The 26,355-nt window shown below is 29.5% G+C and overlaps 1 pseudogene; it reads right to left on the reverse strand.

Moving 5' to 3' along the window:
• The window catches only part of LOC113363307, a 177,831-nt pseudogene that overhangs the window by 129,337 nt on the left and 22,139 nt on the right, over nucleotides 1-26,355 (reverse strand).

Genomic DNA, 26,355 nt, shown 5'->3' on the forward strand with positions numbered 1-26,355 from the left:
AGAACCCACCTATCGATTATGAAGTAATTGTATGATAGCATCTGGCTAATGAACATTGCCCAGATACGAATACCAGATATAGTGCAATGTTATAAAAAGAGAAAATTTTATGCTTTTAGAGTAGGTATTTGGTTTAGTTTTGTTATATAATTAAATAGTAGAAAATGTATAATTTAATGCAATTTGAAGAAAAAAATGTGGCGAGCTGTGGTGAACATTGAAATTTTTTGACTACTATTTTTGAACTATTGATTTATATTTAATTATGTTTTTAATAATTATTTAATTTAGTAAAGTATTACTACTGCAGTTAAATTAAGAGTGATACGTAACAAAATAAATTAATAATTGATTAGCAAAAAAAAACGTTTGGAATAAAACATATAGAGCAACACATTCAACGTTTTTTCAAAAATTTACTAAATGCACAAAACTGAAATTTGTGCACAAAATGAATTTTTACAAAAATATATGTTCACAAACATTAAATTTTGTTTTGAATAAAATTAGGTTAATGCTAAACGCAATTGATGGTTATTAACAATATTTTGATCAATTTTAAAGAATAATAATAATAATATCAATATTTCAAAAATTAATAATTTAAATAATTTTATTAGATATGTTTTACAAAAATATAGATTAAATATTAATTATCAAACATTTATCTTCAATTTTTCAGAACAAACAATTAATAAAGAAGGAATTTGCTAGTGCTCAACTACTAAGTACATATGTGCAATCTAATTTAAATTTATGAGATGCGCAAATGCATTTACTTACTGGAAAGTCTTCTGGAAGACATTCAAATGAAATGCTCGTAGTATGTACAATATTTGATCATATGATTAAAGTTATCTAGTTAAGAACTGACAACTTTAGCTTCGAACAAGAAAACTCATAATGCAAATGTTATTGGTTATGCTTCTACTTATACAACATCGGTTGGTGCTAGAAATGGAAAAATATAATAAGAATTATAAACTTATTTAAAATGTATTTTTTAAGAGTTGAGATTAAGCACGGAACTATATAAGAAGTTTAATAGTCATAAAATAAAGTATAATAAAATAAAACTTATCAATAAATTTGGGGAATTTTATGTTGTACCTAACTTTATCCAGAAAACCATAACACTGAAAATTTTCCGTGGTTCACGCTGTTTTATGTAAGTACGACATTACCTAAATTTATTCGGTTCCATCTGAGAGTACTCAGTTAAATTATATTTAAGAATTTTCTTAGCTTCATAAAGCTCACCCCGAAAAGGGAAAAAGCTTAGAAAGCGTCCATAAGTTTGAGCGGTCACACGAAAGCTCAGGTGGATAATGTTAAGAAAATTCAACGGAGCAAATAAGAGAGAAAATTACAAGGTCTACATGTAAAAACAAGTATTTGGAGTTCTGAAGACGTTTTTAAAATTCATGCATATTTCAGAAGTCCGTAATATGGCGAAAGCGTAGCGTTAATTAACTAATCAGTCGCATTAACTATACAGAAGTTTTTAAAGTCGGAACAGAACTTGCCCGATGGTTATCGTTTATTTAAATTGTTTCATTTGTAAATTGAGAAATATCGTGGCATTATAGTTTTATTAAATTTATAGTTGAATAAATATTTTTTATAATATTTATGACTGGTTGCCGGAGTCAAGTTTTTTTATTGAACAATCATTAGAAGTTAGTGAGACAGATAATGCATTAGTTTTAAGGGCATTTTGCTTGAACTTCTTTAAGGGGTTTCGATTCCGCCGTAAAATAAACAAATGTTACGTAAAGCTTCCCATACAAAATAGTACAAATTGTCATGTGGTAGATAAAATCCAAGAAAACGCATAAAAGTAAAAAAAAATTATTAGTTATTATAACTGCATCGTTGTGATGTGGTTTAATAACATATGTCGAATATAATATGAGTTAAGTCGAATTTTATATGTAAAACGCCAGACCGCAAAATGCATCGCATTTTGACAGTATTTAGTACCATTTTATATGAGCAACTGTACGTATCTTAGCCCCTACCTAATATTGGTCTATTTTGCGGCAGAATCGGTTCCAAATATGTAAACAATAAGAATTCAGATTTAGCTCCTAACATTGTGGCAATAAAGTTTTAAAGTTTTAGCTGACATTTACAGAGTATATATTCACTATAAAGTTAGAAAGCTGCTACAAAAATATTACAAATTTAGTTCGAATAGTTTTCGAGTTTTTCGATTTGAAAAAAAACTTTTTACAATTGAAATGGTTTTAAGCGAATATTTTGCGAACGACAAGCGAGAGGTTAAATATTTTTCCAAGTTGATTAAAATATTTGATTAAAAAAATTTATAGAACATTCGGAAATAAATTAAGCAATTTTCAAATTTCTAATTTGATTTAATGTTTGGTAATTTGAAAATCAAAAGGATAAATGAAATAATTTGCGGATTTGAGAAAATGCCGTCGAATAGTCAAGAATCGGTCCACCTACATTTTTAACCTCCCGTAGGGTAAGTTATTGTAATGGGCCGAAAATCGAAATTGAAAATTTTCACATTTCTCGACGTTTTAAAGGTTTCTGAACATTTTGGCATACTTCAGATAAAATGGATGTGTGTGTGTATGTATGTATGGATACAATTTTTCGTCCACGTTGTCGGGCACACGAATCAACCGATTTGAATGATTTAAAAATCATTCGATTCCTATTGATGGGGGGATGTGCTGATTAGTTTTGGTAAAGGCAAGTCCAGCAGTTACGGAGATACGGAGCAAAAAGTGCAGAAAATAGAAATCGAGTTTTTGATTTGAATGATCTAAAAAACATTCAATTAGTAATGATTGGAAGAAGTGATTATTAGCAATGGTAGGCCCAGCCATTTTGAAGATACAGAGCTAAATGTGCAAAGAATGGCAGGAGAGAAGTAAGCGTCTAATTTTAATGATCCAAAAAACTTTCAACTTGTTTAAACAAAATAATTGATTTTGAAAAAAAAAGTATAATTTTTTTTTTTGTATATCAGAAATAATTAAGATTTCAGTTTTAATTCTGACTAAAGTTCTAATATACTTTAAACAAATAATTTTAACTTTGCAATTTAGTTTATATATTTCTTATAAATATTAGATGTTGCAATGTTGCAATATTTATAATAATCTATTTGAAAACATTCAGTATTCCTCGAACATTTTGTTACGGTACGGGAAGTTCCAGCAATTTGCCTTAAGGTACGATGTCATACACTCCACTAGTTAATTTTGGTCTCAAACGATTTAGAATGTTTTAAAATGTCGAGAAAACAAAATTAGCAACTTCTTCTTCCGAACGTTAAAATAAAAAAAAAAGATTGTAGAGGTGATTATATGCTGAATGCTTCAATAGAAGGAGTTCTAAATATAATAACTTAATATCATAGATAAACTTGAAACTAATAAATATAATTCTATCGATAATTTCATGAAATATTTTAGAACACACTGTTTTATGAAAAACTCAATGTGAGAAGGATAAATATAGACGATGTTTAAGCTAATACTAATTGTGAAGTATAGATTTTTGAGAATAGTGTAGTATATATATACTTATGTCATCTAGAACGCTAAGATAATAGCATAAGTATTGCATAATAATAGAAACTATCAAACAACTTCTTCCATCAGCATAATCATTTACAAAATTGTTAGAATTCCTTAACAATATTCTATTGTTCAATTATAACTGGAATGAGTGCCTCTGTCTGGCCTGCCAGCCATTATATTAAAGTTTGCTTCACCCGACGCCGGAGTTTTTGCCGGATCTAATAGTGGATCGTTCCGGCACACGATACCATGCCTTGGAATAGGAACGTAATTTTATATGAATTTTCTTATGTGAAAAACTGCGTCTAATAGTTTTTACTGACCTACTGAACGCGAAGAAGTACTTTCGTTATTAATAATTTCAGTTTAATATAAATGGCTATAGGGAGGAGGTGGTTGAAGTTTCGTTTCTCTCGGAGTTTAATAAGCGTTATAAATATATTGAGAGAAGGCGAGGGAATATTATGCGCAAAAAATTAAATATATTTATATGAAATGACATATTTTAAAATATATGTGGTCATTTAATAGATAAATGATGTTCTAGTATTTTGTTATTTATTGCCAGCTCAAAATATTTTTCATCATTATATATTACGTAAAAATATGCTAGCATTCGTATTAACTTTAAATTATTGCTAAATTTAACTAAATTGATGTTATGAATAAACTTTAAAATATTCTATTGCCATTTATAAATGGAGTGTAGCTCCAGCAATGGAGCTACACTCATAAATATTTAAATTGATTAAAATTGAATTAATATATTCAGATTTATGTATTCATAAATTTGTAGTAAGTACATATTCTAGTATTGATATTAATTCGAAATTTATATAAAATTTAATCAAAAATAGAGATAAAAATACACCACCATATATCAGTCTATAATCACTTGTAAATACTATGATAATAAACTACACTGATAAATATTAAAATTGATTGAAATTGAATTGTATGATATCAATTAGTTTTTCTTCAAATTTCAATATAAAACGATTAGTTGTATGCATATGTTTCTAGTATAATAAACTCTTATCGAAATGAGTATGTTTCAGATACAATTTATTAACTTCCCGTAGGATAAGTTACTGTAATCGTCCAAAAATCGAAATTGAAAATTTTTGCATTTCTCGACGTTTTGAAGGGTTCTGAACATTTTGGCATACCTCAGAAAAAATGGATGTGTGTATGTGGGTATGTATGTATGCAGTATGGATACAATTTTCCAGCCACGTTTTCGGGCATACGGATTAACCGATTTGAATGGTTCAAAAATATTCGATCCCTATTGATAGGAAGATGTGCTGTTTAGTTCTTGGCAAAGACAAGTCTAGCAGTTACGGAGATAAAGAGCAAAGAGTGCAGAAAATAAAAATCGAGTTTTTGAGAGAACGGAGCATCCGATTTGAATGATCTAAAAACATTCAATTTGTAATGATTAGGAGAAGAGATGAATAGTTTTTGGCAAAAGCAGGCCAATCCATTTCGAAGATACAGAGCTAAATGTGCAAAAAATGGCAGTTTTTGAGAGATCTAAGCGTCCAATTTGAATGATTCAAAGAACTTTCTGCTTGTTTTAACAAAATAATTGATTTTGAAAAAAAAAATTGTTTCAAAAATTGTGACTAAAGTTCTAATATAGTTTAAACAAATAATTTCAACTTTGCAATTTAGTTTATATAATTCTTATAAACATTAGACAATGTTACAGTATTTATTTATAATAGTCTATTTGAAAACATTTAATATTCTTTGAACATTCCTTTACGGTACGGGAAGTTCCAGCAATTTGCCTTAAGGCACGATGCCATGCATCCCACTAGTTTAAATTTTATTATGAAAATGTATAAATAGTAATTACATAATCAGAAGTATATATATATCAAATTATAAATTAATTTTATAGTAGTTTCAAATGAAAATTACTTAGAAAATAGATCATTTCTAGGTTTTTAGGTTTTTAAGTTTTTATAGTTTGCTGAAAATTTTTCAATAATAAATTTATCAAGTATTTTATTATTTTACAAACCTTTTTAAGTAAGAGCCTCCAAAAGTCAACCGATTTTAAAAATTTTAAATTCATAGTTCAACAAAACGACTCAATTCTTGAAAATTTGAATTGTGCCATTACTTTTTACTGTGATCCTAGAATTATTTTTGGTTGTGGTACCAAAGTTTAAATGAACAAAATTGATAAAAATTAACTCCAATAACCATAATATGGAAATAATTTTTATTTGAAAATGTAGCTAGATTAAAAAGTAGCCCATTTCCGGCACTGCCGTGTGAAATGATGATGGAAAATCCTGGGGCAGTAGTACCCAATATAAATACATTGTTCCTGAATTTATGAAACAATAACTATTTCTTCAGAGATAACGGTTTTACGATAATCTACAAATTGATTGTTGTTAATTACAATCAATTTTAGCTCCATTAATTAGACCAAACCGTAGCACACCATTTCCAGTTTAACAATTTGTAACAATTGTTTGAATTAGTTATTGAATGTACAAGCTCGGAATATATATTAGAGATAGCTTGAGCCAAAATCTGAATCTGAATAGTACACAAGCGTAAACCGTACCAAAATCGATGAATCCCAGCAGACACGTTATCGCGGCTAATAGATTACTAAAGCCAATACATAACCAATATCTATCCACTGGCCAACTTACGACCACACTGTTACCCACACATTGCCGAATGTGTTTAGGTAGAGTTCTCTATTCTATTCGATTCTATTCTATTCTATTTTATATACACGTAAGGATCCAGGATAGTGGGTTTCGGCCCCTTGTGAGAGACGCGGAAATGGACTGTACGTGACGAAATTGTAATGCGTCCGAGGAAACGATTCTCAAAACTTGGCTGAAAATCACCTATTTAGAGTGAAAACACAAATTTTTGTTAAGAGTTTCTGATAACTTCGTTCATAAATAATTTTGCTTAATTACATATATGGGGCTCGCCCGTAGGTAAGCGGTTAAGAGCGACGGAACTTGTTTCAGAGATCCCGGGTTCGATACCCACTTCGAGCAGCCTGTTGTCAGGCAGCAGTGACAACGATTTTCACTTGGAAATATAGATAGCAATACGTTTCCAAGTGAAAATAGCCCTTGCCCGGCATTGCTGCACCAATAAAAAAGTCAGCCCTATTAGATTAATTCTAATAACAAAAATCATCAAATATGGATGGATTAACCATTAGGTTACCATCTAAAAATACGAAGTAAGGAGAAGTTTCAACCCAACAGTTCATAGGACGTAAGGTTCTGATTGCTGTTAAAAATATAATAAACAAAAATACATATATAATTCCATGTATAATCAACAACAAATAGTTTTATCAATAAGTCGGATCTACAGAAAAATACGAAAGTATTTTATAATTGAAACAAGTGATGCATGACATCGTGCCTTAAGGCAAGTTGCTGGAACCTGAACCCTAATTTAATTTTTTTGAACACTTTAAAACTTTTAGAGAACTTTGGAAAAATTACATTTTTGACAATTTTGAAACTTTTAAAAAAATTTGACTATTTTGATATTTGTTAACTTCCCGAAGGAGAAGTTTACGTTTTCATAAAAAAATCCGATTCGCTAATTTTATGTTTTCTCGGCGTTTCAAGCCATTCTGAATCGAATGAGACCAAATTTGGAAAAAGTATAAATGTGTGTGTGTGTATGTGTATGTGAACAGATTTTTTGCCGTAATTCGACAATTTCTTAAAAATGGCTTGACCAATTTCAAAAATTTAAAAGCTATTCAATGTATCACGATAAGGACTAGCGTTTATCAATTTTGCGCGACGATCAGCCAAGCCGTTTCTTTGTAATTGCAGAAAAGTGAAAAAAATTTCGTCCACGTTTTAGCCCGCAATTCTGAATCGATTTTGAAAATTCAAAAACTGTTCAAAAGATATTGGTTGGGAATCGTGCTGATTAGTTATTGGTAAAGATCGGCCGGGCCGTTTTCTTGTAATTTTCATGAATTATTTTTTGACGGTAGAACGCATAGGCTTAAAGATCATACTAAAATATTACGACCCTACGACAAGTCGTTTAATTTTAAGAATTCGTCAAAGTTTGCAAAAATTACTATCGTTTTTTTGGCGTTTGTCAAAATTAGACCTAAACGACTGAACCGATTTCAGAACTTTAAAAGCCATTTAATGTATCTCGATTCGGATTATCGTTTCTCAGTTTTGTGCGACGATCACACGAGCGATTTCTTTATAATTTGGAAAAAAAGTGTTAAACTTTTCGTTTAATTCGAAAGATATTAGTTGGGAATGATACTAATTAGTTTTAGGTGAAAATCTACCATTATTTTGAAGATAAAACAAAATATCACTCACCACATCTTGATCGCTTGAAACAATCTGATTCAGCTTTGCACAAAGATTCTGAAAAAAAAAATGAAACTAGTTTATTTTTTGTGTTCTAAATTTTTCTGAAAATTTAATTTTATTTAAGTAATAGCGTTGCTTAGTTGTTTTACAGATAAAATATCGAAGCACCGCGTTGCAGTAAACATTATAAATCTTGGCACAGAACCAATAAAAGTGTAAACAAAATTTATAGCTATTAAAATCTTTATAAAATATCTAATAATTTGATGTGCATATGCCTAATAATCTCTTTTCATCACCAAATGTCATTTTTTAACTATTTTATTACATTCCTGAAAGCGAGAAAGTCTTACTTTTTCAAAAATTGCATGACTCCTTCATTCTGTTAATACATGTGAAATGTTTTTTGAATTATTCAAATTGAACGATAGGTTTCCTCAAAAAGCAATTTATGGCACTTTTTGCCCATCTAAATAGCTGTTTTTTGTCTTCTAATCAATAAAAGTCGAATACCTTTTAAATTATTCAAATCGGTTAATCTGTGGTCTCGAGATAATCGACAAATATTTGTATCCACACATACATGCATACAAACTACACATCACATTCAGATAGTACATCCATTTTATCTAAAGTATGCTAAAATCTGAACAAGACTTTAAAAAGTAAAGATAGGCAAAAATAAATTAGATTTATTTGATATTACTATAACTAACCCTACGAAAAAACAATAAAATTACAGAAAACAAGCATGTGAATATAATAAAAATAAAATAAATAGATGTATATATAGGAAGCCTACTTTTGCTGCTTCTATAAAAATTGATACTTATTAAAACCAAAAATTAAAATAAAATAAACTAAAATTTCCCACTGATTCTGATCAAGATTAATAAAAAAAATTGAAGAAAGAAGTTGTATATTACTGAGACATTTTTCTCATTTTCAGGGTTTGACAATCTCTATTTTCGACGGCGCGAAGTGTGTCCGGGAATGGGTTGCGAATAGAAGGGTTGCTTGGAAAGAGAAAGCGTTATCTGCAATAAAATAGAAGATGGGTGTTGAATGGCTCAAGTAAGAATAGCTGATGCTCTACTCTCTCAGTGGGTTGAGGATTGATTCTGTATTTAATTTATAGCCCATACGTTCGTTCGCACACAATGCGTCACGGTGCGAATTTCTAGAGGCTGCGGTATTTTTTTAAAAGAATTATAAGTGATAGATAAATTGTTATAATTTATATAAATAACTTTATAATTATGCTAGCGAAACATCTTTAATTTGTATCCAATTCAAGACATTTTTTGTAAATTTAATACAATTATTTTACAACGCAATCTATTGAGATAAACTTATGCATGATATAGATCTCATAATTACAACTGCTTATGTGACAATAAAATAGTAGGTGAAAATATTTAAAATAAAATAAATACAAGGATTAAAATTATGTAGAGTGAAGCAAGACTTGAAGGTTTGCGAGTAAAAAGGTCCATCACCGATATCTCAGAAACAAGTAAAACTAAGAATTTTTGTTCAACAATATTTGAAAGTAGAGGAAAAATATGTATAACCAACCATTATCTTGATTTTTACGACGCATCTAACGGAAAAACAATAATGTTTAAAAATCCATAGCAAAAGTATTTTCTTTCGTTGTTAGTTTTTTTGAATGTATGCACTGGTGTTTAATTTATCAGATCTCAATATAATTTTAAGACTACTTTATTTAAATGTTTTATAAAATATATTAATTTATAAGATTCAACAGTTTTGTTTATATAATCTCTATAACAGCTAATATGTGTGTGAGGTAAAAAGAACCAAATAAACCTTAACCCTGACAAAGATGTAAACAATAAGAAATAGTAAATAACAATGACTTTTCAGTTAAAAAAGAAATAATTTTGCAATAGGCAAGTCAAATAAATAATTATTCCAAATGTACTGATGATTATATTTAACGAATTACCAGATCAAGGTTATATACAGTTTTATCTCTTTAAAAAATGTACTCATGAATTTTATATTTCGCATTGGTTTAATAATGTTACTAATATTTTGTAATATTTGTAATAAAATCCCTTTATAATTAAAAATAATACAATGGATATGTTTGCTTTTACGTTTTTACTCTTTCTATGGAGTAAAAAGAACCAGGTGGCAAATTTAAAAAAAAAAACAGCAAAAAAAATCTGAAATGATGAATCTGCTGGGAATTTTACTAAATATAGTCAGATAGTTGCTTGTTTCATATGTGTTATTTTTTGTGATATATTTAGTATGGGGTTTACAATATAATTGGCCAAAATTAAATTGGACTACCCAATACTGTTGTTGGAGTTGGAGCGCTTAATGAAGTATTCTTCTTTACTTGGACTGTGCTATTAATCCAAATTATACTTTTTTTTAATATAAGTCGATTACCTATACATACCGGAAACTTGCTATAAGACAAAATACATCTTACATTTAGTCTGTAATTCATTTAATATTAGTAAATACATAAAATCTATCATATAAAAATAAGTCGGTTTTCCTTTCTGTCGACTCCAGAACGCACGAACCGATTTCGACGATTTTGCATTCGTTGGAAAGGTCTCGGGCTCCGTGAGGTTTATAGCAAAGAAAATTTAAGGCAGGTTTCAACAGAAAAGCGGAAAACACTTTTTCTTTTTTTTGCATACAGCGTCATTTTTGATACTTAGCATATACTGCTAACTAATATTTTTTGTTTGACTGCCACTCATTTGTTTGACAACTACTCATTGTTCTCTGGTCAGTTAATTTCATGTGACAAACCGGCATTGTGTTCACTGTGAAATTGTGCAAAAAAGTAAAAAAAAATAAGTTATTCGTTTTTTAACATTTCAATTGGAAACCATTAAATCAATCGCGTGTATTGTGCAAATTTTTAATCAATTTTAACAGCAGGTAAGTTATTTCTTTATCTTTTAATCACCAAACGAAATGTTACATAAAATGAAACCATCTGGTGGTGAAACGGAGTTCGCCCGGGTTGCTAGATATTTATAAATATCAGTATGCCCATAAGTAAAAGTTAATAAATGTATTTGCATTTGCAAATATTTATAGACAATCAAATAATTTTTTTATAGAAAATTGTATATAAATCGCACTTTAAGGATAAGATGACACGTCAGTAATAAATAACGTACATCCTCTATCTTGCTACAACTTTCAAAAATTGTATTCCAACTGATACGTATAATTTACACTTGTTTCTCCTCATAAACTCATTTTGATACGTCCAAGTAAAAACATGCGTATATCACTAAGATTAATGTCCGCCCTGAAAAATACTAATTTCTTTATCGCAACCGTTCCGGAAGTTCCTTCAAAAGAAGCTTCCGTCTTTAAAACTTAGTACAGCAATTTTGATTTTTATCTTAGGCATTGTACAAACTTTACTGTCATGAATATTTAACGACCAACAGCGGGTTTCGAATGGGGATAATATAAATAGGAATATGATAAATACTAAATTACCTTCCCTGGATGCTCTTTGTGAAGCAAAGTGGCAAAGGGTTAGTGTAATGTAGTACAGAGTTTGTTTACGTTCGGTAAAAATGTTGCTTTTATTAAAGAATTATGGTAATGGACTTTGAAAACGCGCTTCTAGAGCAAATAATATGTAGATTTCATTAATGGAAAATGTTGATATTAGAAGTTTGCATTTAGTAATAAAAACTAAATGAAAGGTTTGTGAATTTTTATCAAAATAAACTTAAAACTGATTTGCTTGCTTCATATTTTGATAGCAGAGAAATTATAAATCCTGACAAGCATCAGATTTGACTGTGAATTTATATAGGGCAGAGAAAATTTAAATTTATAATAATAGGCACGGTGTACGGTTGTGCCACTTTTTTTTAGATCAGCTACAATTAACTTCCCACAGGAGAAGTTTATGCTTTCATCAAAAAATCCGATTCGCTAATTTTATGTTTTCTCGACGTTTCAAGCGTCCAAATATTTCGTCCACGTTTTAGCTCGCAATTCTGAATCGATTTTTAAAATTCAAAAAAAGTTCGAAAGATATTAGTTGGGAATGATACTGATTAGTTTTAGGTGAAAAACTACCGAGCCCTTCTCTTGTTGAAAAAAAATTTTAAGCCGATTTTTATGAAACTTTCTTTGGGGATGTATATCATGGTCTTATAGAACTTACTGAAATATTACGGCATTACGACAAGTAGTTTAATTTTAAAAATTCATGAAAGTTTGAGAAAATGAGTAGTTTTGTTGACGTTTGTTAAAATTAAAATTAGACGATTTACTTGGTATAACGAGTACTTGGTATTAATAAACCATTATAGTCTTACGGAAACTGGTTTAAATATAAAAATCGAAAATTTGCTTCTAGAAAATACTCCGAGTTAATTTGTTCTTTCGTTTTCAATTATGTGTAATAAATTCACTCGGAATACCACTAATCACTCATAGATTAATTTGTTTATTATTGATTAAGTCGATTATTTACACAATTCAGGAAATTCATGTAACTTGCCTCAAGGCTAAACACCAATACCAACTAGTTTTTGTTATTTTTTTTTCATCACTATGCCAAAAAAGCGAAAATATATCTGCAAGCAGTACCCATCTTAAGCAAAATAAAAATTGAATTATTTCCAACATAAGTAAAGTAAAATATTACGCATTCCAATCGTTTTTTTAAAAAATGTATAAGAACAAGATCCATCTTAAATTATTCTTTCCAAACCTTTGCATTCGTTTGTCCATAAGAAATGTATGCGGATTGAATTTGATACCGAGAGCTCGTGTAATGCACGCCTGATGGATGGGACAGGCGTAAGATGAGATTTTGTTAGCATAAATTATGTAAAATCGCAACAAATACTTTTTTACTCAACCAAAACGGGTCCATGAACAACGAACACCTGCCGAAAATACAGACTTTTACGCTTTGAATAAATTTCGTAAATAATTTACATTGTTTTTATATTTTTATGCTGCGATAATAATTAAAATTAACCGGCAGCACCGCTTGTTTAGAATTTTTATGAATTAACAATTCATTTTAAGTACCTTGTTTTAATTAAAAAATCCGAAATAATTTTTACATTATAATATTCGATAACTCTTCCTGTTTATACGAATAGTTTAAAATAAATACCTTTGAGGATAACTGAGTAACAATATTTAAAATAGTTTTTTTTTAATTGAAATAAATTATTTGAATTACATTATACAAATGAGAAGGCCAGGAGACAAACAATCCAATGTCTTATATTTAATTTCGAGGGAATTTAACAAAATAATAGCTACATTGTTTAACCAATTCAAAATATAAATTGGTTATAAAATTGAATATAACCTTGATCTTGTATTTCGTCAGAAATATACATCAGCAAAATTAAAATAGCTATTAATTCAATTTTTTTCTTGTGAAATTGCATTTTTAACTTAATTTACTTTTTAATTCACTATTTTTAATTGCTTACACCTTTGCCAGTGTGAAAGTTCTGGTGGTGCTTATGTAAGCTTTTATAGAGATTATATAAAATATAACTGTTGAATCTAACTTAAAATTGACAATCATGATACAATTAAATAACGTATAATTACAAATTATGTTATGGTCTCGTAAACTAAACAACAATGCTCACAGCCAAAAAAACTTACAACGAAAAAATACTTTTGATAAATTGTTATGATTGAAAATAATTATAGATTTTCAAATATAGCCTTTTTTCCTGATAGCAAGTATTCCTATTGCTTGATTTAAGGCGATGGCTGGTTACATATTTCTTGCCCTCTGCTTTCAAACATTGTTGTTAAATATTTCCAAACCTGACTTGTTTTTTTTTAACTATTGGTGGTGAATATTTTCACCTGCGGTTTTTCAAGCCCTACTCTACCCCATTTCATGTTTCAGTGATATAAATTTAAAATCGTAATGATATCACTACGAAATTCCAATATTTCGTATTCATCCAATATTATGGACCGTATAACAGACCGATGTTATGGGAAGGCTATGTTATGTAGAACTTTCCATACTAAATCGTTCTAAGTATTGTCAAAAGCCATCTGGTTACTGTATTCTCAGGTCGTCAGATAGAAAACCTAGCCTAAAAACCGCACAGATGTCAAAAAACAATCTTAGATAGAAGATCTTTCTGACCCAGCTTCATAACATACAAGTGAAGTAAGTTTATGTGTAAAACGCCTGAATGCGTAGCAAATACATGGCATTTTGACAGTATTTAGTATAATTCAGCAGCATAGCTAAAGCGTAACATGGGCTTTCCATAACATTGGTCTGTTGTGCGGCAGAAGTGGTCCATCAATATCAAACGAGTTAACATAATTTTTCTGATATATCAAACTCGTACAATTAGTCTGTATTTTTGAAGTAAAACTTCTTTAGGCGCGACTGGGTGTAAATCCGTACAAATGCAACGGAAGTGCGTTTCGGCAGATAAGATAAGAGTCGTGATTCAATGATTCGTCATTCGCTCTCGATAATATAATTTCTATACGGGTCAATTGTGATTAGTCGTCGCGTATGTGAATAGAGATCTGTGACCATATTACTAATAAACATTATTTAATATTGTTATATGATGTATTTATTTTTACTTAAATGCCATCTTGTACAGTAGCAAATAAGTTTTACTTCAATCGCGTGTGAACCTTACGTGCATTCTTTTTTTTTTCAACCAATTGTAGTTACAAGTTAATAATAATTATGGTACTGTGAACTTTTCAATTCAGACGAGTTTTCACATATTTTTTCAACTATCCATTTACGTACATCCATTCAATATCAATTGTTACAAATACAATTCCCACTTCATATTTCTATAACAAAACTCTATATTGTATAAAGTTAGTTTGTATTCCACGAAGCATATCATAAAGCGGGCAGAAATCATAGCGAGAGGTGGCGTCCTGTCCGCCGGCGTCGTTGTAGTTGATACAAATGATCCGGTGGAGCATTTCGAATTGCGTGCGGCGGATATAGAGCACTCTATCTGTGCGATATGTTATGACCGGACAGGAGTCGACCAGGTACTGTCGTAGGGGTGAGGAAAATTGTAAAGAATAAAGGAAATATCGATGTAGACATTTATTTGGTATCCTTACAATTATCTTACATAGTTAAGGTCTAAAGAATTTGTTCGCACCAGAATCTTGTTTGATGTCGCCAGATGACATTTGTAATAATCAGACAATACTTTATTCTCTGGCAATCCCTAAAGATTTTGGATATAATAGCTAATCATGCGGGTGAAGAGCCTCTCGCGCTCGCTTGTCACGTACGCCGTCTTGCTTGTGTTTTCCATATGAGTTTTGTGAGATATTTCAACGAATTATTATTTCCATGTATTATTGGATGGAGACACAATGATTGTGGCCTTGTTGAGCTCAGTGGTGATTCTCAGCTCCTTGCACCTTGATTGGCTTTGTCCGATTTGGCTGCTCCCTTGGATGCAAGGAAGAGTAGAAGTTTTCTAGGTGTCGATAGAGTGATTCGAGTGGCCAATATCCAAAGAATTATAAGGTTATAAAAGGTATCCCTTTTAGAAGCTATTATATCCAAAATCTTTAGGGATTGCCAGAGAATAAAGTATTGTCTGATTATTACAAATGTCATCTGGCGATATCTAAGAAGATTCTGGCGCGAACAGAATTATTACCTGATTATATAATAAAGAGAGCAAAAAAATCGATTAAGGTTTATCATTTGAGAAACCTTTCTAAAGTCATTAACAATTTGATCTGGAGCCGGTTCCCATATTTGAGGAACCGGCTACGGTTCCATAGTTTAAAACAATATTTCAAAGCCCAATTTTGTTCAAAAATTAATTAACTTATATGAATTAAAAGTTGAAGCTCATCATCAAGTCATTTTAAATTGTTAGAGACCAAATTTGTCGTAAGTGACATTTTGCCTCAAGTAGGACTTTTAATATCGTACTACATTCTAAATATCGATATTCGATATTTTAAATTTGGAATGCCGGGATACTGATATTAATCATTAAAATTTAAGGACACTAAAAATAAAATTAATAACTTATGTTTTGTTTAATAAAATATCTTCTTATAAACATAATCCATTCTTTCAAGATCAAACGATGACGAAATTTTAGTACAAATATAACGTCGAAAATGCTCTTTCTCATTCTACACTTGTCATAATTGTCATTAAGAAATCATACACTATTACTCGATATGAATTAGTATTTAGTATAGTAATTTTCGTCATAAGCAATTCATCATTAAGATAATAATTATAATTATATTAATAAATTCAAAGAGTCAAATAATAAAAACTAGTAGGGACAAAATAAAATACTGCTGCCTCATTCACGATGTAGAAAAAAATTCGGTGCCGGATTTCTTCCAGTATAGATCCGAAATTTTCCGGGATGGAACCGAACACCGTTCTCCCAAACCCGGGTCTTTTGGATCTCGGCCCGGGTCTTGAAATTGACGATTTTTGGCAGTTCTGTGAAAATATATCTTATTAGATGCTGAAATATTCAATTAATAATTATTGTAAAAAACATTTCCAAGATTACAGTAAAAAATATTAACGCTTACTCCTCGATTTTTCAAAAACTAAGATTTTTTGAACTATGAATTTAAATTTTTTAAATTAGGTCGACTTTTTAAAAGACCCTATTTTAAAAAAATGTATAAAAGTGTTTTTGCAAGATTCATCAAAAGTTGTCACATTTAATCACAATTATAAAATGATAAAATACTTGGTTTCATCATTCAAAAATTTTGAGTAAAAAATAAAATCATTTGGAAATTGTGCTGATCAGTTTTTGTCAAAGCCCAGTTGAGTTGTTTCTTGGTAATAAAATTTTTGGGGTTGAAACGTACAGTTAATATATTATAATAATAATAGTAGTTTAAATATATTAATAATAATAATAGTTTGTTGTAAAAACACGGATGTAATAAATGATTAGAAATCATAAATTTTATTATTACAAAAATCTGCCATTTATATATTCATGTTGTTCATTTCGATAAATATTCCATTTACTGTACCAAGAAAAAAATGCAAAAACTTGTTGATATTGAGCATATATGTAAAAGCATTGAGCATTTTGGTATAGTGGCGCCCAGAAGGATGTAAAACCTACTCAATAAATATGAAATTATAATTTATAAAAACAAATGAATCATTATAAAACAAATTCTAAAATTGTTAAACCACAAATTATACTAATAATTTTTTTTGTGTTCATCGTATGCAAACATATGCTGGGACATTTGTAAATCACTCTGCCGCTATATTGATGAGACTTATAGACTTTTCTCTACGAAGATTTCCTACTTTTTGTAGTATTTATTTCAGTGTGTTGTATAAACCTGCAAGCCCTAATTGGGAATTATAAGATATTGCATAAAATTTTACATCGATTTCGACATTGTATCCAGATATTTCCTCGTCCATATCTCATTTCTAGGTAGCTCACGGACACGACGATAACACACTCTGGCTCACTTCAATTCAATGTTAGTTCGCAGGAACTATCAGTATCCATTTGTGTCCGGGCGACCTCGTACAAGAGGAACATTTTACTTACAAATGGACCTATGCATATGCATTTGCGTACGTATCCGATATATATAGAATATATATATATGCAGAAATACAAATAGCCGAAAGCCAAGCGCCGGGGAATTGGAAGTTGCTATTCTGTTATTATTACCAAACCGAAGCAGAAAAAATAGTTCTACAGCAATTGAATTATAACTTGAGTAATAAAATACCTAGCAAATTTGCCAAAAACTTGTTTAAAAATGCGTAGAGTAGTCAAGGTTAGATATATAAATTTATTCATAGACGTTGACAGTATTAGAAGTTGCAGTCCTATTGTTGTACCGGGATGAAGGCAAAAATATTAGCTTTGTAACAACTATTTTGGCCAACAACATAAGTAATTATATTAATTATCATAGTTTTTATTCAAAAATTCATAAGTAATAAAATTACCGCAGAAAAGATAAATCTAGACAACATAAATAGAGACAAATTATAAAACATATTTAATCTTCAGCTGATAAATTGGAAGTTGCCCCAGACCATGCTGAGAAAAAACAGTTTTCCAACATTTATTTTAACATAAGAGTAAAAATATGTATATTAAAATGACTTAAGTTACTTCACATGAAAATTAAACATGCAATAAAATTACTCTAAAATAAATAAATCAAATATGATAAACGTTGTCAGAATTGTAAGAAGCGAAAGTCAACATGTTTAGGACTAATGCGAAAATATTAGTTTGAACAGGTATTTTAAATTTTTGTAAAAATACACGTTAAAGTAGTTTATGTAAACTTAAAACTTTTTTCAAAAAGTCAAATGTGACCAAGATCAGATATACAATCTTAATTATATTATCTTAGCAGAAATTTAAATTGACAGTTTATTGTTATTCTGAGACTAACACAAAATAATTAATTTCAATTTAATTTAATAAACTAACAACATAAATGATGAATTTACAAGACATTAAGCATTTTAAATTAATTAAAAAAAATTAAAAAGTCTAACACAAAATATAAAATGTACTGACTTCACTTTTTTACTTTGATTTATTCCATAAATATATTAAGGTATATTGCTAAGAATATTAGTATAATCTTAAAAGCTTAGAATATTTAATTATTAATATTCGTATTTGCATGTTTAATTTAAAATAATTGTATCATACAAGAATACTATCGCAACTTATCTTTCATAAATACATTTTTATCTAACTGTATCAAACCGCAATCAAAAAGTATACAAAAAAAAACTTCACAATCCACAAATGCTTTAATCAACAACCATTCTTTTTATTCTGGTTCTCATAGTTATTTTCAAAATACACAATATGAATTACAATTTGAACGTCCGACCAGACCAATTACTCTTAATTCAAAAGCGAAAAAATTAACATTGCAACACAGAGAATGAAAATAAAATAAATGAAAAAATAAAAAATCTTATGCGACAACTACAGTCTCCATTATGGTAATTAGCAATAAATCAAATGGAGTTATGGACGTTATTTAATTCTCGCCGAAATCACTAATCATGGCTAAATTTAATTATTGTAACACTGCGACCCTTTGGAAAATGGAAAACAACCCTCGAAAGCTTTGTTTTGGTAGACTGTGGAAATATTTTCACCCTTATAAGTCTGCACAAACAAACACATACATGACCTTTGGTAAAAATAGATGTCTACATTGTTTAATTTGGTAAAAAGTTTTCATTAAACTGAGTACATCTGAATAAACATGTTGCATATTGAATCGAAAAAGAAATGATCATTTTTGATTTTTAGTTAAACTAATATTAAACAGAATAAAAAGATGTATGTTGGCTGAAACGTATGAATATCAAATAATTTTCTGAACAATTCATACAATTTTTACTGATGTAACATCAGTTCTTAAAACTCAGCGCATAGCAACATAAAATTTAAGAAGGGTAAGACGTGGCTAAAAGGTCCGAGGGCAAAAAGGTACCCCACCGATATCTCAGACGAGTAAACTCAACCTTTTTATAACAATATTTGAAAGTAGAGGGCAAAAGATGCCAGCCATCAACAATAAGCATCATCAATATATAAAGCATCAAGAATTAGATTCAGGCGCCTGATTGCACAGCAAATACATAGCATTTTGACAATGTTTACTGCCAATTTATATGAAGAAAAATGTTGTAAGAATGTTAATAACATTATGTTACGTCTATTTTATCGGATAATTGGCCTCCCAATAAAAATTATATGTACAGACCCTTTAGCCAACTGATTCTTATTTCATTGTATATATTTTTTTTGTACAAAGTACAATAAAATATTTTTCTTTATCTTCACATTGTATTTGCTAATACTCCTTAATGCATGATACTTTCCGTAATTCCATACAACAACGTCATATTTTTTTCCAATTATGAACCACCTGTATATAATTTTAATATCATTTGATATCTCTCGGCAAGAGTATTCTTTTCAGCGAATAATATTATTTGTCTTCTTTTATTCAACGTTACCCTTCACATTGTCGAGAATAAATTGCAAAGATTACATTCGAATCGCAACACATAAAACATTTCTAATTATTCGTCTCTTCAACGATCCTCCGAAATGAAACGAGAAGGGCTTTCTCAAGTTTCTCTTTTGTATTAAATACACAAGGCAGACATTGCAAATGACAGATATGTCATAATTTTATTTAGTCGAATAAAATATACGTCAAGGGGCGTTGGGAAATTTAAGAAATTTAAAATTATTAATGTAATTTGTTAGGGAGCTTTTTGTGGTATTATATAAGAGACCACAAAGAATTACATTTCACTCTATGATATCAAGATAGAAGTACTAATGATTTTTCCATAGATTTTTTGTGATTGGCGTAGAGTAGGGCACAAAAATCCAATTTGACTTGATAACCAAGCAAACTGTATCACATACTAAACAGGCTACTATCTAAGTTTGATTAGTAGAACTCGCAGCTAATTCTTGATTTTACAAATATGAATTTTTTGCTATTTTTTTTTAAATTTGTCACCGGGTCTTTTTTTACCCCATATGCAAAGTAAACTGTGATGGCAAAGGTGCAATAAGTCTAATGGTTTTTTCATTTTTTCTAAAGAGAATTTACGAAATAATAGCTACATTGTTCAATCAATTAAAATATAAATTTTATGGGTACATTTTTTACAGATATAGCACGTATGATCATGGTTATATACATAGTATTTCGTCAGAAATTTTTACAATATCAACATAGCTAGTATAACTATTAATTTAATTTATTTCTTGTAAAATTGCTTTTTCTAACTGTTTACAATTTTATATACTATATTTTATTGTTTACGCCAGATATTAATATGTTTTGGTAGCTCAGTGAGTTTAAGCACTTGTTTCTAATTTTTGAGCTCGGCTTTATGAATAAGAGAGTTAATATTGATGGGGTATAATTTGCGTCAACTATAATTATTTTTAACTTCCCGTAGGGTAAGTTATTGTAATGGGCCGAAAATCGGAATTGAAAATTTTTACATTTCTCGACGTTTTGAAGGTTTCTGAACGTTTTGGCATACCTCAGAAAAAATGGATGTGTGTGTGTGTGTGTGTGTGTGTGTGTGTGTATGTATGTGTGGATACAAATTTCCAGTCACGTTTTAGGGCGCACGGATTAACCGATTTGAATGGTTCAAAAAACATACGATTCCTATTGATAGGGAAAAGAGCTGATTAGTTTTTGGCAAAGGCAGGTCCAGCCGTTTCGGAGATACGGAGCAAAGAGTGCAGAAAATAAAAATCGTATTTTTGAGAGAACGGAGTATCCGATTTGGATGATCTAAAAAACATTCAATTAGTAATGATTGGGAGAAGTGTTTATTAGTTTTTGGCAAAGGCAGGCCCAGCCATTTTGAAGATACGGAGCTAAATATGTAAAAAATGGCAGTTATTGAGAGAACTAAGCGTCCAATTTAAATGATTCAAAGAACCTTCTGCTTGTCTTAACAAAATAATCGATTTCGGAAAAAAAAATTGTCCCATTTTTTTTTTCTTTTTTTTTTTTTTAGTTTTTTGTATATCGAAAATATTTCAGATTTTATTTTTAATTCTGACTATAGTTCTAATATGCTTTACAAATAATTTCAACTCTGCAATTCAGTTTATATAATATTTATAAATATTAGACAATGTTACAATATTTATAATAATCTATTTGAAAACATTCAGTAATCCTCGAACATTTCGTTACGGTAAGGGAAGTTATAGCAATTTGCCTTAAGGCACGATGCCACCCACCCCACTAGTTATAATTAATATCTGTTAATTTTATAATTTAATACATTTTAGATATGTACAATATACATCATCATATATTTTCCACTATCCAATAGGGCAGAAAGGGGAAAGAAGAAAAAAGGGGAAAGTGGGAAAGCAAATTTTTCCTAGATGACAGAACTTTTCTGAACTATTTATGAATAATTATGAAGCGCTTTAAATAAAATGTATGTATAAGTCTCATGAGTCTTAAATAACAAGTTATACAACTCTATAATAAAACCACCACTATAAATTTATAAGTTAAACATTCATGTAATCGTCCCGTAAATCTTTCCGCCCACCTTAGAACTTGTTTATGCATTCTCTTTCAATTGCGGCGGCTTAGACCGTTGTCACTAGCACACGCCCTCGGACCTACCGTTGAAGAATGATTAAATTTCTACCTCGGCTAAAAAGATTTTATCAATTCCGCCGACAATTAAAAATAATTCGCCCTGTGTAATAACAGAATGAATCAGTAAATGAACCGCGAAAACGCAACCGACACGGAATGGTATTAATGGTCGAGCAATTATCTAACGGACGCACCTCGAAAATTTACAATGAGTGCTTTTGCTAAATTGCCCATCGGGGAGATCGCTTTAGACAAATATTATTTTAATAGTATTTATGAAACGTGAATTGAGATAGAATGAATTGAAATAGCTAGATTTAAAATTGATAAGGTGAGCTTGGTGTGTTTTATAGTAGATATATCATAAAACACAATTATGTGTTGTTGTATATTGTAAATTAAAAAAAAATAACTGCAACTACAGGAAAAAGATTGGGTGAAGTTAAACTAGGTCAGATGCGTAAGCTGAGTTAAACTAAACACCTTTCAGAAAAGATTTGTGTGAGAGATTTCCCAATGTCATTCCTCACTGCAGTACCCTAAATGGATATGATCTATATTTTCAAGTAAAATTTGATATCACTGCTTTATGATATCAGATCATCTATGGCTGGGGTTCAATCCCACGACCCTGTCCTGACAAGGCAGCATACTTAACCGTTACGCAATAGAACACCCCTGAACATATTATATCATAAGATTTAATTACAAAGCATTGTTAATGTAAAATCTCACAAACGATTTTAAAAAAGGTTATATTATAAATTTAAATAAATATAAAAAATAACTAGTTAGTATTGGTATTTTACCTCGAGGCAAGTTACATAAACTTCCCGAAATGAGTAAATAATCGACATAATAAAAAATAAATTAATTTATAAGTGATTAAAAGTATTCCGAGTTGATTTATCACATATATTTGAAAACGAACGAACAAGTTATCTTGGAGTAGTATTTTAATAGTTTCCGTAGGACTTTATTGGTTTAGTATATATTTATTAGGACCAAGTACTCTATCGATATACTAAGTAAATCGTCTAGTTTTAATTATAACAAAGGTCAAAAAAACTTCTCAAACTATTTTCTGTATTTTTTTGATAATTTTTTAAAATTAAACTAATTAGTGGTTTTGTATATATTTATTAAGACCAAGTACTCTATCGATATACCAAGTAAATCGTCTAGTTTTAATTTTAACAAAGGTCAAAAAAACTACTCAAACTATTTTCTCTATTTTTTGATAAATTTTTAAAATTAAACTACTTGTAAAGCAGTAATATTTCAGTAAGTTCTAAAAGACCATGATATATATCGCCAAAAAAAAGTTCCATAAAAATCGTCTTAATGTTTTTTTCAATAGTTAATTACAAGAAAACAGCTCGGAAGATTTTTACCTAAAACTAATCAGTATCATTCCCAACTAATATCTTTCGAACAGTTTTGGATTTTTTAAAATCGATTCGGTAGTATGAGCTTAAATGTGAACGAAAAGTTTCACACTTTTTACAAATTGCAAAGAAAAGGCTCGAGAGATCATCGCATAAAACTGACAAACGATAGTCCTCATTGAGATACATCAAATGCCTCTTAAATTTCTGAAATCGGTTCAGACGTTTTTGAGCAAACGTCGATGAAAGGTCCAATTTTGACAATTGCCAGAAAAACGATTCTAATTTTTGCAAACTTTGTAGAAATTTTAAAATTAAACGACTTGTCGTAGGGCGGTAATATATTAGTATGATCTATAAGACTGTGGTATCTACCGTCAAAAATAAAAAATCGTAAAAATCGTCGAAAAAAATTTTTTAACACTTTATTACAAGAAGGCTTGGTAGATCTTTACCAAAAACTAATCAGCACGATTCCCAAGCAATATCTTTCGAACAGTTTTTGAATTTTCAAAATCGATTCAGAATTACGGGCTGAAACGTGGACTTGGATTATTTTAACTTATTAAATAGAATTATTTACATCAACGGAGAGTAGTAATACAAAAAATTAGTTTGAATTGACAATCACAACATTCACAAAATTGTTCAAAATTAAGTTTTCTATTATTTTAATTTTGGATAAAATCGGTAAAAACGATAAATCGGTAAAATCGATAAAACTACAGGACTGCAATCTTCCTAATTATAAACCTTATTATAAGTGTAAAACTAAAGGCAATATTTGGTTAAATGCTTCTAATTTTTAATTTGTTTTTAAATCTTGGTCTATGTTATTGATGTAATTAGATCATCAAATGTACCTGCTTAAAATAAATTGTTTTAATTAATTTTCTAATAATGAAGGCTTTGCTTCAATTTGATCTAACTCTAAATTGAAATAAAATCGTATACTCTTGCTAATATTGATCACTTGTAAAAGTATGCTTAAAAACTATTCTAATCTATTTAATTTATATATTTTCAAGAAACATGTTCATAAATTTTTAATATTGCATATAAACAAAATAAAAGTTTCACTGCATTTTATTCTCATTTAAAAACGCAATTAAAAATGTATGGTCAAATTTAACAAATTTTATTTATATAGCGCATATCGGAGTGCACTTTTGAAATATTTTTTTCCCGAACGAATTAAATATTCATTAAATAAATCCACGATAAATTTCATTTAAAAATTATCAATTATAAATGAATCACTAACTAATAAAAATAAAACATCGAAACGTTTGAAAACACGTAATTGCATAAATTATAATTCTGAAATTTATTTGACACCTAGCTCCATGTAACGTTGGGACGTTTACATCTCCCTGGATTAACGACACAGATGAAAATGCTGCAATTATTTTTCGATAAATATTTTTCCATTTGCTCATATTGCAAATATTCATTTTTAATGAATTTATTATTTATGTATGATCGTTTGTTGTTCATTTGTTCGCCCGCCAGATTTTCTATATGCATGAATAAATCACAGAAGCGCTCTATGCGTGATTAATGGATATTTAGCATTTTTGGTATTGTTTTTTTTTGTTATTTTCCATAATTAACATTTGAAAAGCAAGAAACTGAAAATAATATTGATAATAAAGTCGATATTATTGAGTTATTCAAACAGTATCTACTTGTATCTGGTTAGCTTATATGCACAAGAAATGTTTATGACGATAATGTTTTAAAAAACCATGGCCATATATTTCACAAAATTATCCAATTTTACAAAACCATCAATTTATGTAAAAAAACGTAAACGTTCTAAAAGGCGCAACTCTTTTCAAGAAAACAATTTAAAAAATAAACAATGTACTAATTTCTTAAAGTGCATGTCCATTTTGAAGTCGATGTACTAATTTCAGTGTTTATGTAAACTAGTATTTTTATTATCTGTCTAATACGTTCCTAATTTTTTCATGCTCAACAATTTATCTTGTGAAACTACTGTAGTTTTGATTAAAAAAAAATATTGTACCGATTTCTAATTCGTTTCGGCAAATAAATACATTCAGATAAAAAATATGTCAATCTCTGAGTAGTCAAACGTAGTAATTTTTAACAACTATACTAATTATCATGAAAATATAAAATATTATTAGAAATATAAACTCGCTCATAGGCAAGTAGAACGACTGGATCTGAATTCTCAATCATAATAAATGTACTAAGGAGGTGTCTAAAAATTTATTGGCGGTTTATTAAATTCATAATATACGCACTTTTTGAATATAAGTCAAATCAGAGCAACTTCGATTTTTACACGAAAAATTTGTCAATGGTCCCCCATTGCGAGAATTGTCGATTTTGTCAGATTGATATAAAATAAAAACTAGTAGTCGGAGGGGTCTAAAAATTCAGTAGCGCTTTATTAAAGTCATATGTACTTTTTGAATATAAGTCGAATCATAGCAACTTCGATTTTTTACCCGAAAAATTTCCCAATGGTCCCCCATTGCAAGAATTGTCGATTTCGTCAGATTGCTATAAAATAAAAACTAGTAGTCGGAGGGGTCTAAAAATTCAGTTGCGATTTATTAATGTCATAATATATGTACTTTTTGAATATAAGTCGAATCAGAGCAACTTCGATTCTTGGCCGAAAAATTTGTCAATGGGGGACCGTTGCGAGAATTGTCGATTTTGTTAGATTGCTATAAAATAAAAACTAGTAGTCAGAGGGGTCTAAAAATTCAGTGGCAATTTATTGAAATCATAATATATGTACTTTTTACATATAAGTAGAATTAGAGCAACTTCGATTTTTCCACGAAAAATTTCCCA

The sequence above is a fragment of the Ctenocephalides felis genome, unplaced genomic scaffold, assembly GCF_003426905.1.
Source record: "Ctenocephalides felis isolate EL2017-DRISC unplaced genomic scaffold, ASM342690v1 CF-g0.4_SCAFFOLD_00845, whole genome shotgun sequence".
NCBI lineage: Eukaryota > Metazoa > Arthropoda > Insecta > Siphonaptera > Pulicidae > Ctenocephalides > Ctenocephalides felis.